Raw genomic sequence first — 15822 nt, 5'->3', positions numbered from 1 at the left:
GCAAATCTTATCTATTTTTTAAAAAATAAGTTCAAGAAACTTGCATAATAAAAGCAAAGATTAACACATTTTTCTAGCATTTCTTGTAAGATGGCTTGCAAGATTTGCACTCCGACAACACGGGATATTATAGTCTTTATTACTGATTTTTAAAACAAGATAATTGTTTTTTTGATTGTTTGTTTATTTTGAAATAATTATTATAAAACTGTTTGGATCATTTGTTTTAATTAGATGTCAAATTTCAATAGTGCAGAGCAGAAATTGCACAAAAAAAATAAAATTAGGCTGCAGTATCAATTTAGACGAAGACAGAAAGCAAGAATTGCCAATACATAATTGAGTTGCCAATACATTGTGCCTCGAGGCCTCTAGACAAAAAAGGGGCCAAAAAAAACATTTTTCTCTAATTTTTGCTTAGATTATTGCGTGTTAATTTTTATTTTTTCTTTTATACAACTAAAGCAAAAAAATAAGCAAAGCTCAGTTGAAAAGGTAAACTTTTTAAGAATAATTAAGGCCGCCACGCCATACTTTACTAATTTAACTAAATCGAATAGTTTGAAGAAGTCCAAATAACTTGATTGAAGCATAGTCAAGAACTCAAGATAACCATGTAATGAAGCAAAAATACTCAAATAAGGATGATTTTATATCTGTCAAAAAATTTAGCTGCTTATTCGTACAACAAATAACACTGTAAAATCGTGAAGCATTAATTCGTTCATGCTTAAAACATGAGGTATCTAATATTTTAAGGTGACAACGGGAAGGGACGTATAATATTTAATTTCAGGGGAAAATTTGAAAAGGTTGAGAAAATGTAAACAATAAAGTACTCTCAAAAACCTTTATAATATATCTTCAGTTAGTAATTTACTACCTTGGTAGCAATTTAGACATCTGTAATTTTATTTTGATTATTTCTACACGACAAAGATTTGATGCGATGTCTAATTTCAATTCAAAAATCGCTTTTGTTTTTGTTTTTTACTTCCATTTTAGAAGTATGGAGTTAAAGCCTCTCATTGGCTGAAATGATAAAATCACTTTTCTTGAATTTTTTTTCAATTGACTTAAGTGAGAAATTACGTTCCAAATGGAAAAAATATTTTAGCTTGTCTTTTTCAATTAATTGAGGTGAAAAATAGTATATATCATCAAAGCAAGGGAAATAATTTTTTTTCTCAAAATTTTTTCTTAAGTAGAGGTGAAACATGTACTTAAGGAAGGGATGGAAATCAAAAAGTATACTTGTAAATATTTTGAGTGAATATTTTGGTCATATTATGACCAAAAAAACAGAGAAGTAATTATATTTTCAAACAGTTTCGAGTTGTTTGAGACATTGAATGATGGTGAAAATTGTGTGTAAGGTCAGCAAAATGAAAAGATATAAGATCTGTTAGACTTAATTTGTGGCGTGTAAAATACCTTTGTGAAATCTATTTTCTATTTTCGCTCCTCTAGGCTACGTCTGATTTAGTGCGGGTGCTGCTTGAAAAAAGAGCAATCACAAAGCAAGGATTTCCACAAATTAAACGAAACCCGACCAGCCAACCGAAAAACCCGAAAAAAAAGTAAAAAAAATCACAAAAATTTCAAAAATTCTCCAGACAATTTAATACTTTGTGTAAATAAATGTTACAGTTTTGAAATCGAAAGAACGTTGAGTAAAACTCGTATCTAGTGAAGCAAAAATATGAGAAATTTATACAATCAAATTTAAAAAAAAAACTCTAATAATTAATTTTCTAAACTGAAAGAACGTGTTTAGCACACAAAAACAAATAAACTATAAACTCATACATATTTTTGCTTTTATATGAGATCATTTTTTGCTCTGTAAGATTCGACTTAGTGGCGCGTCGGTTAATTAGTTGTTGGTGTTTCCGTATCCCGGATTGAAGAAGCGCAAATCTAGGAAGTGCAATTCTTTCCCCTTAAAGTACCCGCTGCCACCACACCATACAAACTATAGTCCGTACCCAGCCGTACCTTTTGTGTAGCTCCTATCTTTATGAATTACCCTAGCTACAACAGAATTAACCCAACAACCGGTTCACACAACCGAACGTCCACTTAGAAGAGATGCCGGATCTCTTTAAATAACCCAACTTTGACACATAGTACCTAGTAATGAATGAATCTCCTCCCCTATATAGGAATAATTCAATAATCATAATCAAGCTTATGTGAAGTTTGTACCTTGTAATAAAATTACAATAGGGTGAGGGTTAGCAAGGTTCAAAAATCTAGAATTGCAGTTTTAGCTTGATAACCATTCTTGTTTGGGTTAAGATCAATCAAAACTCATTTCTTCGTGTTTTCCTTTGACCTTAAAACTTAAAACCATTGTTCTATTTAGCAAAGTATTTTCGTGTTTTTAGTCTAATTAAACATTCGGCTAGTCGTGGAATCTTTTTCAGTTGACGAGGTGAACAAAATCAATTGGAACGTGATGAGAAGAAAAATGGACTCAATTTCCGTGTACTTCATATTAAAAACAGTTGAGCCAAATGCTAAATGATCTGAAGATTACTTATCCAATATCGAAAATGTTTGTTCGCTTGTCTAAGCATGAAAGGAAGCAGTAATATGGTGTAAGTCCATTTTTGCAGTCAGTTATGAGACGGGGCTCGAAATGGCACATTCTTTGCAGCAATAGTTGAAGAACTCTGTAATAATTATCCTCTCAAGCTTAACCAATCACGGAAACATTGATATCGAGGTAATCTTATCATTACCATTTTGTCAATTGTCATCTAGAAAGTATACCCCTTAATTGTTAGGGTGTTGTAAGGTATTTTTTAAGGCAAGTTTACCTTAACTTTTTTTGAGTGTAATTATTCAGTAAAGATCAGTAAAGATATAGACCAAATCTGGCCGTAAAACTATTGCCCACAATTTTCTCGGAACGCATTATTCTTATTCTTGGTTTTTTCATTATTCTTGATTTTTTGCGAGATTTTCACAAGATTTTCTCTTAGGCCAGAAAAACAGGCTGGAGGCACTCAAACCTTTAGGTTAAACGACTGCCCGCAACGAGCGCCCATGGATTCTAATCGACTATAATGGATACCAGAGACAAAATAATCCATTATAATCCCTTACAAATGTAAAATTCAGACCAAGAAATCGATTATATTGTCCTAATAATCGATTATTTTTGAAAAAAATAATCCCTTATAATCCGTTATAATCGATTATAATCCATTATTTTTGGCAAGGAAATCGATTTTTTTTACCAAGATAATCCATTATAATCCCTTATAATAGATTATAATCCATTTTATTTTAAGAACTAAATTTTATTATTTTAAGGAAAATTTGCAAACTTTGCAAGAAATTTGCAAAATGTAAGCCATGTCTTTTAGTAAATGCCATGTCTCAACGTCAACCCCTCAAGTTTTTTTAAACCTCCTCCCCAACTAAAGAGAGGGAGGGTAAATAGGGGGGACTGGTTTGTAGGGGGGGGGATAAACTGGCGGGGGGTGTCAATTATTAACTCCCTCCCCCAAAGCCTAGGAATAAATAATCCCCTAGCCACTAGGAGGGTGAATGGCGGTTGTGTTTAACTGGCAGTGAGGGTAAGTAAACTGAGGGGAGGGGGTAAACTAAGATGAACTCAAAAAGTAGAGACAAAAAAACAAAAATTTTAATGTGAAATGTAACTTTGTATGAAACGTAATACGTACCAACTGCACTTAACAGGAAATGAGATAACTTCGAAAAATTTGCAAACTATAAGATTAATCTCTCGAAAAAATCCATTATAACTGATCCTAATTGATTATAATGGATTACATTGGCATAAAAATATTAGGATTATAAACCATTTTTAATGGATTACAATCGATTATAATAGATTATATTGACAAAAAAAATTTTAGGATGATAATCCATTTTTAATGGATTATAATCGATTATTTTCTAATTTTATAGATACGGACCATATTATGACAAAATAATCGATTATGATCCATGGGGCGCTCGGTGCGGGTGTGTTGTACAAGCTTAATTTGAGAGAATTTCAGTGTCCTTTAACGCTTTCTAACTTTCTTTTAGAGGTCAAGGTCGTTCAATTGAACCAAAAAATTACAATCCTCCAGTCTGACAGGGTTGTGGTAACAACAACAATAATAAATAACTGAACACGTTTACCTTGTTCTGGTTCATTATTGTTCATCTTAGAACTTTAAATTTAGTTTCAATGGACTTGTGCCCAATTAAATTGGGACATGTGTTTTCCGTTTTCGAGTTTCATCTCTGCGTTTTTGTTCTGACTTTCGTAACGAAAGTAACGGAACATTGGGGCTCAGTTTGGGTTTTTTCTTCAGACAAATTTCGACATTTTGATTAGCCAGAACTTTCACAGAAGTTTTGACAGAACTTTAAAATATCATTCGAAAAATATTGTTGTCCTGAGCTTAATTTTGACAAGATATTTCACCTGTGATCGTTTTTCGCGAAGTTATGGGGTTCAAAGATTACCAATTTGGCCAATTTGGGACTAATAACGCGCGATATATTTAGCGCTCTTAACGCGTAAGCGGAGAGTTAATCCGTCTTAGAAATCGTTCCAAATTGGTTGAAAGAAGCTTATTTGCCATAATTGATTTGTTACAAGGAGCGAAATCTATCCTTTTGCGAAATCTAATACTTTTCACATTCTGGGATCCGAATATACAAATTGATCTTTCTCATAGCATCCTCCTGCCCGTAAAAAAACATTAGTTCTTTACACGTACTGTGATTGTACGATTATGGGAGGGGGCTTTAATTTGCAGGGGGGTTGTAATTAGGGTTAGCCTATATCACTTGATTTCAAGTGGAGAAAAGTACAAGGTTCCAATAAATGGAATGATTAGTTCACCTCTCTTCCTAGTATGGGTCTAAGGTCAACCAAGTCTGACTTGGGATACTGGAGGGAGATGGATGCTGAGAATGAATTGAGGGATGATGTCATAGGAACCATGTGGATAGGTGGCCATGCTAGAACCCACGACTGGACTCACTCCCCCACCGCTCATTTCGAAGCACACACTCGCAAAGTCAACATGATAACAACACATAGTAGTACAGTGAACCAATTATTATGTTGTTCTACAAAAATAGCAGGAGCGGATTTAGACTGAGGGGGCAGGGAACCTCCTCCCTCAGGGATTTGACCCCCTGCCGACCCAAAATGGTGCCCATTTTGGTACTTTTTTAAAATATCCATTTTTGGCTGACCGAATCTATAATTTTTTCTAGAGGCGTTTTTGGATTCATTATATATCAATTTTTTATTATTACAGTGCTGATTTAAATTAACCGGACAAAACGCGTTAAACTTGAAATTTAAAACGCATTTTTCTCAAATTGGATTGAGTTTAGGTGGAAACTTATGAAGACAAAACTTGCCTAAAATTTAAGCAAAATTAATATGGTGTAATTTGTTTCGCAAAATTCGGGCCCAAAATTTTACCCCAAAAATGGGTCATTTTGGCTTTTCTTAGTTAATCAAAAATTTTGCCAAAAATACCCAGTCGATCACAGACATAATTATATCAAAGGGAGCCTCTTACGTAGCCCAACAAACTTTATGAAGGGTATTTTCTCCAAAAGAAATTTGGAAATTGTTTAAAAATTGTTTTTAAATAAAAAGTTGGTATTTTATATTGTAAAAACGACCTTTTTTGTCTGTCAAACAAAAATAAATTAACTTATACAATATTTTGGACATTATACCTTTCCTAAAGTTTGTTGGGCTACGTAAGAGGCTCCCTTTGATATAATTATGTCTGTGATCGACTGGTTATTTTTGGCGTAATTTTTGATTAACTAAGAAAAGCCAAAATGATCCATTTTTGGGGTAAAATTTCGGGCCCGAATTTCGCAAAACAAATTACACCAGATTATTTCTGCTCAAATTTTAAGCAAGTTTTGTATTCCTAAGTTTTCACCAATTTGAGAAAAACGGGTTTTAAATTTCAAGTTTAACGCGTTTTGTCCGGTTAATTTAAATCAGCGATTTAAACGCGATTTTTGATCGAATTTTTCCAAAAAATATCTCAAAACGCGAAAGCGGCGCACAAAACTTGGTCAAAATACGGTTTTTATAGTTTTTGGGAAAGCTCAGAATAAACAATTGGCCGACTTCAGTGGCGTGCGCAGAAACTTTTTCTAGGGGGGTTTCGAAAAAACTGAAAACGGTCACTCTCAGGCATGATTGTAAATTTGAACATACCTGTAGATTCAGCAAGCCCCGTAAATTTTTTAAAACAGAATGTATTACACGAAATTAAACTGAGATATAGGAACCTCAAAATACACCCAGTGGAGAAAAAGATAAAAGACTTATACTGCGGATTCACCAACGACACGATCAATACCTTGGGAAAAATAATTGTCAGAACACAGTCCAATGGGGGGATCAGCGAAGAAACCCCGTTCTTCATAACCGACGGACATGAATGAAACATCCTGGGGAACGACAATTTACCCAAGCTGGGTATAGAAGTGACACAGAGGAAATGCCCCCAACCAATCTGCATGGTCAACCAGCCCACCGCCGAGAGTGAGTACAAAAACTTACCTTCTTTCTCTGACAAGATTTTTAACGAGTTCAAAGAACTATTCACTAGAGTGGGGAAAACACCTAACGACCGAAAAGTAACACATTTTAACTCACCTTTTAAACCAAAACAATCCAAAGGGAGAAGAGTCCCACTCCACTTACTCGCTGGAGTGAACGAAGAATTGAAAAGAATGGAGACAGAAGGTCACATAATAAAATTAGAGAAATGTGACGAAGATTGTTTTATCAGCCCAATTATAATTACTCGGGAAAAGGATACTTCGATCAAACTGGCTTTAGACTCCAAGTTATTGAACGATCAAATTTTTTAAAATAAATATCAAATGCCAAAAATCCATGAACTTATTGACAACGTGGCTCTTCAAATTTCGGAGAAATCCAACGGGCGAGTTTGGTTTAGTATTCTAGACCTGAAAAACGCGTATAGCCAACTCAAACTATGCAAACAAACAAGTAAACAGTGAAATTTTAGCATAGTAGGCGGTGAAACAACTGGAATGTGTCAATTTTTAACGGGATTTTACGGACTGGGGACATGCCAATTGAATTCCAACGGGTCATGGACTCACTGTTGAAAAATATCCCTTTCACAAATTGTTACACAGACGACATCCTGGTAGCTTCGCGTGGATCCTTGGAAGAACACAAAGCAATAGTGCATAAAATCTTATCAGTATTAGATAAGAACAATATGGCAGTTAAATGAGGGAAGTGCGCATTTTTCAAATCAGATATTGAATGGCTTGGCTTCAAAAATTCTGGCGATGTAGTACGACCTTTGGTCGGTAAAGCAGACGCAATAAAAAATTTGCCAACCCCCAAGAAAATTTCCGAATTACGTTCCTTCTTCGGCTCGATAAGCCAATACGTAAAATTCGTTCCTAACTTATCGACCTTAAGTCCTCCCCTTCGTCCTCTACTAAACAAAAAATCGGTTTACAAATGGGACAATAACCATTCCATAGCGTTTGAGAAGTTAAAAGCGGAAATCGTAAATATCACCGAAAACAGCCACTTCGATATAAAAGAGAAGACAAGACTGAAAACTGATGCTTCACACAACGGACTAGGGGCAACCATAGAACAATAACAGGGCAACCAGTGGAAAGCAATCGCGTTTGCATCCAGATTTTTGAATAACCATGAATTGAAGTATTCTACTAACGAATTGGAGTTGCTGGGAGTCGTATGGGCAACTGAACACTTTACAAACTGCCTGCACGGAACTGAATTTCAAATAGTAACAGACCATAAAGCATTACTATCAGCACTCTCAGCAAATCATGGGAATAAAACGATGCATAGTCGATTGACCCGTTAGACTTTTATTATTCAATTTTAAAATTTCGCATTTACCGGGAAAGGACATGGGTTTTACAGACCTTTTATCTAGACTTCCTTCGGGCAAAGCCCTCTCAATTTCTCACTATGACGATGAATTTGTAGTCGCTTCAATCCACAAAATTCAGAAAACTCTATTGAATAAACAACATTCTAAAATTGTTACTGTAATTACTGTAGATAGACCAGCGGTCGCTGTAAATACTAATTCTCGAGTTATTACAATCCCGTCGGGAAACAAAAATTGAAGCAACGTGATTGGTCAGAATCGGTTAAACAGCTCTTTAGCTTTATTTAATCTCAAAATTTTTGCCGCTATCATATCTTGTATCGCTCGGTCGATAAAAATTTGCCATAATCATCATACTCGGACAGAAAATTGTACTACAAATTGCCAACCTGTCGATAACTCGAAATTTAATTTTAAAAGTATTACCTTTACGGACAAAGTCCTGTTACATTTTATATTAGAAAACAGACAATTTCTACCATCCTCAAAAAAAACGGCTAGAATTTCCAATGGATAAAGTGAATGAACCTCTACTGATCATCCCCGAAGAACACAATATTGCCCTCAAATTCAGAGATGACCGACTTTCTCCCGACCACGCGGACCTCGTAAGAAGATCTAACGAATTCCCCGATTCGCCCTGAAAAACACTGCTCAAAGAAACTGATGCAGATTATGACCAGGGAAGATAAAGTGCCGTGGGACTTGATCGAGACGATAAAGACAAATCGAGCAATGGGCATACACGGATTTTTACATGAAAATCTATTCCAAAGACCTACACGTGAAGGACGATTTACTTTTCCTCAATAACAAATTAGTTGTCCCAGCTGCCATCAGGGGAACCTTCAATTCGATGCTCCATGAGACTCATCCAGGACAGTTTGGGATGAAATCTCTTGCCGAATACTTGTGGTGGCCACACATTTATCGGGAAATTTACCACCACGGGAGAACGTGTAGCCAATGTTTAAAAGCTGGTAAGAACATTAAAGTTTTGCTAGGCACTCATAATATTTCGAAATTTCCGACGTTGACAGTCGCAAACGAAGAAATTAATCTGGATTTTGCGGGACCGTTGGACGCGTTTTGGGGTAACAATTAATACATCCTTCTCTGCATTGACCGTTATGCAAAGTTCCCTTCGGCTAAGATTGTTAACAACACTTCTACGAGAAAAGGTTTTCTGTTTAAACGATTACTGTCATCTTCACGGGTTCCCACGAAAAAATCAGAGTCGACCATGGGTCATGCTTCTTATCCCATGATTTCAAACACTTCTGCAAAAAATTTATCATGGAAATTATTCACTGCACAGTCGGCGACCACAGATCCAATGGGCTTGTGGAAAGATTAGTGTACACATTTAAATCGAAACTACTGGCAATGTCTTTCGAATTACCCAAGCCGTCACTAATCGAGTCGATCGAAAAAATTATTTGGAATTTGAGAATCTCGAAGCAATCCGCGATCGGCTGTACCTCATTTGAAAAACGTTTTAATAGAGTAGCGAACACTAGGTGGAAAAAGTTTTTGTCCGACATTGATCATTTAGATAAAGGAAAGCTATCATGTCCAAAGATCGGGCCACTAACTGGGAACTCCACGACGGGGCAGAAGATGTTTATCTGGACGAGGAAAAGGACATCATGTCAGACCCAGAAGACAACCTGCCACTAGCTAGGACAGTCACTCCAAATACAAACCCGGACGACATTAAACAAGCTTTAGAACCTCTCGCAAAAAGAAAAGCAGTCATGGGAGGTAACTTTATAAAAAAGTTGTCTAACAAGAAAAATAGGGATCCATATTTTAGTCTAGTTAAGAAGGATATCATTGACTCTTCAGAACACACCATAACCCCTGACAACGAACACGTTTTACGCAAATCGGATCTGGCTATCAAAGGAAAAATACTCCCGGGGCATAAAAAAATAATAGTGAATCAGACACCCACCGGGCATAAACTTCATACTCATTCGAGTTTAGCTGGAAAAAGGAAACTCTCACCACCGAAGAAAGCAGTATCGACACCCACTGGGCATTCGGGACAAGGCACCTCAAGAGCGTTAAGCATCAGAGCAGGAACTAGTGCACCGACCGTGAGCGTTGCCACTCAAGACTCTTCTCGAATCTCTTCAGATTCCTCATATTCATTAAACTTAGACTCGTGGGACGGGATACTCGATAATTACTTAGACGATGTGACCAATAAAAATATACCTCAGAGCCATCATTCCGAATCTAACTAGGGCTTAAGTGTTACAGGTACCGTCGATTCCCCACACCCGAGCTCAGAAAGGCCAGCGAACACCGACCTCCGGGAGATCGTTAACATTCCCGACTCAACCGAAGCAGAAGGGTCCCAAGACAACCCCATACTTTTAGACAGTACTCCGGAGCCTACGGTCAGCCCGACGATAAATATTCGACATTCCAGACCACGCAGAAATGTGGGTCCCCCACAGTTTTACGGAAATCGCCGCTTTATCGACGTGGTCTTAGAAAAAGATGACACAGAGGCGTCACCTTCAGTATTCACCTCTCCACCCGGCATTACCAGGGCAACTTTCACGGTCTCATCGCCGTCTGATTTATTGACACCACTAGCAGAGGCCCCTCCCCGACAAACTCTTGTTGCGGAAACGACGTTAACCTGGTCATCAAAGAATTCTCTCCCGCCGGTCAGACCAGTAATTTCACCTACGAAGACCCTTTTCTACGAAAATCTCTCGGGCTCACACCCAGCTAACCAACTCACGAAGGACTCCCAGCACGAGGTAGACAACTGTAGCGAGATTTCCTCGACTATCGATTCTGAAATGAGGGCTAAACTGGATGATTTTGACAACCAATTTAATTAACTCACGTATTAAACAAACTGAGCAAAATACAAACTTGACCCATACCTTACCTTCTGACTTTAATTGTTACCTGTAGATACAATTGTACATGTTAATGTACATGTTGTGGATTAGTTTTAATTTAATTAGTTGCTGTACTTTGTAAATTTGTAATTCTGTATATTCACCCTGTACATTGTACATTCTCTCTCAATTGTGGATTCTATTTTGCTTCTGTATATTTACCTTCATGGTGCAGTTTGTAAAATCTTGTTCATTCTCGAAGGGGGAAAAAGGGTGTATATAGAGTTATGTAGTTAGTTTGCAGTTTTATTTTTTTCCCGGTGGGAAATGTTGTGATTTTGTTTTAGTGTCTTAAATGACCTTCGTTATTTAGTTACGACCATTGGTCGATATGAGACAAATATCAGTTGTCCTTTTAACGCTCTTAATTCACATACTTCCTTTTAATAGTTTTAGTCTTTTAAGTTTATGTACAGTAATTGTACATAGGTATACAGAATTAGAATAGTTTATTAGAATGAAATCATTTTTTCTTCTGATTTTGAAGTATTATTTTTGATAATTGAGTTGCTTTCTGGGGCTAAGCGAATGACTGAGAGGAAGTTCAAATCATTGAATTCAAATGGCATTAATATGATCAGCACTTTTGCATGTAAAATTTTTTATGATTAATCTTGGAAATGAATCAGATCCTACTTTAGCAGTAACTAAGTCTAGAAGCTCAATTTTTCGACCCATTTGTTTCAACACTGGGTGAACACTTTTGAAATTTTCTTATCAGCAAAAACCGTCATTATGTGGTGCCGCATTCGTTGACATATTAATTTTTCCGGTTTTCGTAACGAAAGTGAATATTTGTGCTCAGGTTGGGTGTTTTTTTTTCTTCAGACAAATTTCGACTTTTAACTAAGAATTTTTGAAGGATTTTTTATAAATCAAGCGGATGGTATTGATGTCTTGAGCTCAAATTTGAACAAAATATTTTACCTATGATCGTTTTTCATAAGGTTTTGGAGGTTTAAAGATTACCATTTTGTCCAGTTTGGGACAATCAATATGCGATATGTTTCGCGCTAATAACGCGTAAGCGGAGATTTAATTCCTCAAAGAAATGGTTCCAAATTGGTTGAAACAGGCTGTTTGTCATAACTTTTACGTTACTAGGAGCAAAATTTACCACTTTGTTCTTTATATAGCGTGTGGGGGGATGATTAAAAAAACTCAAAATTTTGTAATTTTTTTCTTTTTCTTTCTTGAAAAATTGATCATTTATTTAAAGCAAACACTGCTTGATAGACCTTAAAAGCCACTTGAAAGATTCAGGGCTTTGCCCTGATACGAGCAGTCTTGTTCTGTTTTATGAAGAAATTAGGATAAAGATATCCTCAAACGTTGCTTAGATATGTCCTCATTATCTGATCTTCTTCTCCCTCTGCTGGTTTTCTTTCTCCTTCAATGTGTCATGTGTCACTATATTTGGATCTACTTAGCAATTGCCCCCCCCCCCCCCCCTACTTGATATCTACTTGAGAATTGCCACCCCAATAATAAAAGCAGTAAATTAGCATTGAGGTTTCTATTGAGAATTAGAATTTTGCTGCCTTCTGATTGGTCGAAAATGCGTTATTTTAATCTACTTAACAATTGTCCCCCCTTTCCTAGAGGGGGGGGGGGATTGTTAAGTAGATCCCTATATTTTGCTGTCTGAGTCCTGACCGAATTTATCTTCAAAAAGGGATAGTTTTTGTTGGTCGTAGTTTCCGAATAGTTGCTTTGTCATGTAAAATTTTGGCTGGAACTCTGTGGCATTGGCCTGTTTCGCTGTTTGGCTGCCCATCCCATTGGCGGGTCATCATTGCTACTGGTAATGTCTCCTAATCTGAGTGAGATAGGTTCATATAAAAATGATTTTGCCTAATTTCATTTTCTCGCCTTTTCTTGGTGCAGCAGTAGTTCCGCATTTAAGCTATCAGCCATGTTTCGGCGTGTAATTAACTGACCATAAACTCAACATGTTCAACAATGCATTTGGGATGCAATTGGCTAATTCATTCTCTGAGGGTACAAAAAATGAGTCGATATCTTCGAATAATTCCAATAATCTTAAGTGGTCCCACCTCTTTAATGTTTGATTTGCGTTTTTTTAACTTGATTTTCGGTTAAAAAACTGGATTGCGGACACTAATGCTAATGGTGAAAACTCTGAAACATATATACAGGGGCGGATTTAGGGGAAGGGGGCGGGGGGGCGGACGCCCTCCCCTCAAGGATTCGAACCCCTGCCAACCCAAAGGGTCCCCCCTTTGGTACTTTTTAAGAAATCCAATTTTGGCCGACCGACCCTAAAATTTTTCTAAAGGCGCCTTGGGCGCCAATATATACTAGTTTTGAGGGGGAGCGCGCGCCAAAAAACGCGTTTTTTTTTTGTCAAAATTTTCCAAAAAGTGCCCAAAAACGGCTTTTTTGACCTGTTTTTTCAAAAAATTGCCTGCGGCGCAGAAAATTTGGCCAAAACAGGGTCTTTTTACTGCTTTGGGAGAGCTCGGAAAATCAATCTGATCGACCTAAAAAAAAAAAAAGGTCGTCAAAATTTTCGAAAATTTTTTGAAAATCCACTCCCCCCCCCCCCCCTCGAGAAAATCCTAGATCCGCCCCTATATATATATATTTAAACAAACAAATTTATATCTTTCTCAACCCAGTTTATCTGGAAAAAATTCATCCAATTTAATGCTAGATCAATTTTTTTTGGAGTTGTTGACCACTGATGTTAGTCTCTCAAACTTTCGCCGTTTTTACTTGCTCTGGTTTAATGCCTTGTTAGTCTGCCCTGTTACATTAACAATTGTTAGGATTTCACCGCTTTTTGCTTTGGTTGTTGTTAGTGTTATCCTATTGCCGAAATGATTGCTTGATTTTTTGTATGTTTCTCTTTCTGCGTTCAATCATGAAATCCATCATTTTTCTCATTCGGGCCTGTCAATTTTGTTCGTGGTGCAATGTTTACTTTGTCAAGATCATATCATCCACATGAAGGGCATCTTTTCGAATATGTTTTTCTTTGAAGATCGCATGGTTGGTGTTATACCTGCATTTTGATGCTTCCTCTGTTCAACCAATATGTCGACTGAGCCGGCAAGCCTTGCTCTCTTTTCAGTGGCGAAATTACGCATCATTTTGGCTTAGTTTCTGTTTGTTTGTTCCTTCTTTTTCCACTTTCTGGGGAGTTTTGTTTCCTCTGCACTTTTGACGTTCCTGGGATACTTTTTTAACTACGATTAGTCCCACGGACTCTCTCTCAACTTTGATGGCTTGGTGTTTTCCATTTCTTGCTCTGGTATCCACATTACTTTTTTCCTTGCTTCATTAACTGCTTGCTTCACGAAGGTGTCCCAAAGGTGGTTGTTCGATTAGTCCGTCACTTCTGTGTCTTTTGTGCAATCCGTCAGTTTTAAGTGCTCATCCTGATTTAGTTCCTTTCGTAAATGTCTCCAAGTTTTGAGCCGTCTTGAGGTTGTTATTGAGCTTTTTTCCTTTTGTTTCCTGCAGGGGTCGAGACTCTTTCTTTTGATGGACAAGGAAAGTTTGATGTACAAGGAAGGTTTTCTCTAGTTTGATTTTTGATCCTAAGTACAACAGGTCTCAATGTGATAAGTCGCCTGTGATTAGCCAATAGTGTCAAAACCCCATGTTCTCAGCAAAGAAAAAACAATAGCGTTTTCGACGATAGGTGTGGGCGTTGTCTTTGACAATCTGTAATTTTTTCTCGCTTTTGTCTTCCAAATCTTTCCCTACAAACCGCTTGGCCTTTTGTGTTCCCGAGCTAATGTCGCAAATCGTTGATTGTTTCTTTCTTCCCAATGTGGTTCGCACATCTTTGTCAGTTCGACCGAATTATATAATCGCGGTTCTAATAATTAATTTTTTAAGTGTGATCAAATCTGAGCCGAAATGGTCTTATTGTGTTCCTGTGTGGATATTTTGTTCGAAAATAATGCATTTTTTTGGTATTAAACACTTTTACCGTGATCCAGAGAGAACATGAACAATCACCTCCACGTGGTTGGTCCCGGGCAACCTATACGTCACTAAATGACCGAGGTCTGTATACGTCACTAAATGACAATCACCTCCACGTGGTTGGTCCCGGGCAACCTATACGTCACTAGGACCGAGGTCTGTATACGGCTAACGATCGCTCTCGTAGCACCGCAACTAATAGTGCTGGAAAACCAACAGTTCGATCTTTCGGGTGGTATGTTAACATTCTTGCATGACGTTTCACGGTTGACGGTAGTTGACCGGCTGCCAGATCGATCTTGGACGAGCTCGCACTTGACTTCTAGCTTCAGCTCTACCACAGCATGGCCAATTTCGACTGCAATAGTGGTACCACGTGAAAGTTATAGGCGCAGAAAAACGAAATTGAGTCGCAAAAAAAAGGTTGAGTCGCAAAATGTGAGGAGATAGAACAGATTGACTATTCTCGACTGAACTGTTAAGGCCTACTGACATTAGCTCCTCTTCGAATCGCAGAAAACATATTATTATGATTATTTCGGTTTCTGACTGCTTTTGCAGTAACTGCTTCCATATAGAGCTTTTGTTCAAGTGGTCTTCCATCTTTTTCTTCTTGTTTTCTCAACATTTTTTTGTTCTTGTCGAGTTAGTTATGTTTTTATAGTTCTATTGTTCATACCTTCGAAAAATTTCGTCTTTGATACAATTTTGATATTGTAAGCTTTTGAGGTATTTTCGTTTGATTGCATTTTTGATCATTTTCTTTTGGAATAAAGATTATATCTTCAAAGACTGAGAATCAGGCAACTTGTTTTCTAAAGGGGACTGCTTTCAGTAATAATTGGTTTTGCTTTGATCTTTTTGTAATTCCAAAATATTTTTTTTCAAAGCTTAGCAGTCCTGTCTAATTTTGATATGACATTTGTACTGAGGTAATTGATGCATTCACTTCGCATAACACTTTGATGTGTATTTTGTGTTTTCGTGTTTTTCGGAGAACA

The 15822-nt window shown here is 37.0% G+C and overlaps 3 protein-coding genes across 4 annotated transcripts in view; 2 read left to right on the top strand and 1 right to left on the bottom strand.

Moving 5' to 3' along the window:
• LOC134855275 (uncharacterized) overlaps positions 1-1020 on the bottom strand; it is a 98865-nt gene extending 97845 nt beyond the window's left edge. For both annotated transcript variants that reach the window (XM_063871754.1, XM_063871755.1), the window contains exon 1: positions 535-1020. The gene's annotated coding sequence lies outside the window, so the exon portion shown is untranslated. The remainder of the gene's footprint in view (positions 1-534) is intronic.
• The window catches only part of LOC134855194 (dnaJ homolog subfamily C member 10-like), a 434156-nt gene that overhangs the window by 349587 nt on the left and 68747 nt on the right, over positions 1-15822 (top strand). The window lies entirely within an intron of this gene.
• Positions 1-15822, top strand: part of LOC134855193 (dnaJ homolog subfamily B member 9-like) — a 427207-nt gene that overhangs the window by 349594 nt on the left and 61791 nt on the right. The gene's annotated exons all lie outside the window — the stretch shown is intronic.

Source organism: Symsagittifera roscoffensis, chromosome 10 (assembly GCF_963678635.1).
Source record: "Symsagittifera roscoffensis chromosome 10, txSymRosc1.1, whole genome shotgun sequence".
Lineage (NCBI taxonomy): Eukaryota > Metazoa > Xenacoelomorpha > Acoela > Convolutidae > Symsagittifera > Symsagittifera roscoffensis.
This window is presented reverse-complemented; position numbering and strand designations above follow the sequence as displayed.